We start from the raw sequence: 2,656 nt of genomic DNA on the forward strand, positions 1-2,656 counted from the left end.
GTGTGGATGAAACACCATGTGACTCTGTTTTGGCCTTTTTCTATAAATAGATAAACATGAGCAGGTGTCAGTTGGACCCTGGACCGGACCCACCGGGTTTAATCTCTTTGTTTTTGAAATGACAACTTCAGCTGTGAGAAAGATGGAGAAACATCTCTATTAGGTCAGAGCAGCAGCAAAGTTCCATCAATCTGCGTTTCTTTTCCTTTTTCAAGTTTTATAATTAAAGTTCTTTTATGATTATTTTCACATTTCATTTATTTTTTTGTTCGATTTGAAGAAAATCTGCAAAACCCTTTTTTTCTAATTGAATTAAAATGTTTATAATGAAATTTTAAAGCCGCTCATGATGTGGTTCTTCTGTGTGTTTCAGAAGCGGGCGGCGGAGTCACTGCTACCGGATCGTCTACCGCCACATGGAGCGGACCCTGACCCAGCAGGAGGTGCGGCAGGTCCACGAGCAGATCGAGCGCACGGCGGAGGCCCAGCTGGGGGTTCAGGGCCGATACTGACTCACGCATCACATTTACCGCCTGTATAGATTCTCAGAGCTGTTAAGCTGCTTCGTCACGTCTCTGAAGCTGTGGCTTTTCGCCGCAGGGAGAATCGTGTTCAACGCAGGCGTCACAGCCTGCTTTAGATGCTGCTGCAGCGGCGGCGCTTCGTCAACCCCCCCCCCTCCGCTGCTCTCGCATCTCCAGCCTTAAATGTGTGAATCTGACGTGTGTCATCTTTAATTTCCACAAACATCATCTGCGCTTTGGGCGCCGGCATCTGTCTGTGACTCGTCTGGCTGCAGGGTTATGGAGGCTCTGTGACTCACTGGTCCATCCAGACACCAGCTTCCTGCAGCCATGTTTTAGTTGATTTTCCCACTAAAACCTGCTGGGATCTAATGGTTAAAACCTGCATTATAGTCTCTAGATCTAGACTTAAACACAGTCAGGAGGAAAACATTTAAGTTTAAACTATTAAAGAACCAAATATTGTCCCCATTAAATGGGGAGAAATCAAAAAAAGCATAACTGGACTCAGTAAAAATGCTCCATCTGTGGAAGGTTTTTAGCTAAGATCGCTTGTTAAGACATCAGAAATGTTTTGGAAATTACTTTTTAACTGAAAAAGTTAAAAATAAAAAGTTGCAGTGTCCCGTTTTTAAACTTGTTCTGGTGATTAATCTAACCCTTTTTTTAAATGTACTGTTTAGTTTAGCTCGGCTCTACCATCGATCCGATTACCTGGAATGAAGTTCAGCTGGAAGCAATTTCCTCACTTTTGCTCATTTTCATGTTTTTCTCTTAATCCATCATTTGTACAAAGATTATAAACATCTACTCCTCTGATGCCTTTTAAAGTTAACAGTGATCAAACTTTATATTATATGAGAAAACAGCAACATTACTGNGTCAGTGTGTTATGATGGGTGTGTGTGCTGATTGTACAGGTGTCACTGTATTGATCCCCCCCCCTCGGCTATGTGGGCTGAGTAATGGAGACATCAATAATTTAACAATAATACAGCCTATCTCATGAAACACCATTCACTCCCACTCTGTGTGTTTGCTCTTATATAGGTTGGGTAATTACATCTGTGTCTCTTTGTTTCTCTCAGTCTCTCTGACATTTCCACCAAATGTACTGATGTTCAATTATTCATTAGCCAGGGCGAGCGGCATAGGGACTGAATGAGAGAGAGAGAGAGAGAGCATGTTGTGTTTTGTTAGTGTAGGTTTAGATGTGCTGGAATTCATTTTGTCTGCGGGGTTAGGGTTAGTGAAAAAGTAGAAGATGATGATGAAGGAAGGGTGGGAAAGAAAGGAAACAGGAAAGACAAAGAGTAGATGTAGCGGATGAATCGGTGGAGATTATTTAAAGAGACGCAGATCCAGAACTTTAATGTTCGTCAATCTGACCAGTTCTAAGAGCGCCACAGTGGGTCGGTCAGCTAATCTGTGTATAAAGTGGCTCCCACTAGACAGGATGAGCAGATCTATGCAGATTTCCTTTATTTCTTTTATGTGTTACACACCTCAAAAGGGGAATAATGAAAAAAAACAGTAATACAGTGTTAACTCTGTCACTTCCAGCGTCGAAATGTTATTTTAAAAACAGTTTTTAAATTGCATTGACGAATAAAGAAAAGCTGCTGCAATACAGAAACAAATATATACAGCATTTCCATTTAATCAGAACACATATCCTGAATAAGTGCTCAACATGTCACACTAACAATATAGAACTTTAAAGCACATTTACTCCATCTGCTCAGATCAATACAAACATTTCTTATTTTCTGAACTTAGTGAACACAAATAAAGCTATTTAACTTCTAACAGTCAGAATATTTACCTGAAAAGGAGAATAATGGAAAAAACAGACGGCCATGGTGTTAATTTTGTTGGACGAGCATATCAGATACAACCAAATGAGAAAAGATCGGCAACCGAACTCCTAAAACAATAAATCATGAAAGATATCAGTCTTTAAATACGAAATATATGCATAGTAGAGAAGAAACATTCCATAAAATTAATTTTAACTAGATTTTAACATCTTCAGATCAACAGTGTTGATTCCCATTAACTTTACTTTATTTCTATAGCTCCAATTCACATCACGTCATCTTAAGGCACTTTATAGATCTAGATCATCCAGT

General features: G+C 39.7%; 1 long non-coding RNA gene across 1 annotated transcript in view; it reads left to right on the forward strand.

Moving 5' to 3' along the window:
* LOC107098910 overlaps nucleotides 1-1,011 on the forward strand; it is an 8,969-nt gene extending 7,958 nt beyond the window's left edge. Inside the window, exon 2 of the long non-coding RNA XR_001481916.1 lies at nucleotides 374-1,011. This is a non-coding gene — a long non-coding RNA (uncharacterized LOC107098910). The remainder of the gene's footprint in view (nucleotides 1-373) is intronic.
* The last annotated feature ends 1,645 nt before the right edge of the window (nucleotides 1,012-2,656 follow it).

Source organism: Cyprinodon variegatus, unplaced genomic scaffold, assembly GCF_000732505.1.
Source record: "Cyprinodon variegatus isolate N-32 unplaced genomic scaffold, C_variegatus-1.0 Scaffold821, whole genome shotgun sequence".
In the NCBI taxonomy this organism is placed as follows: domain Eukaryota; kingdom Metazoa; phylum Chordata; class Actinopteri; order Cyprinodontiformes; family Cyprinodontidae; genus Cyprinodon; species Cyprinodon variegatus.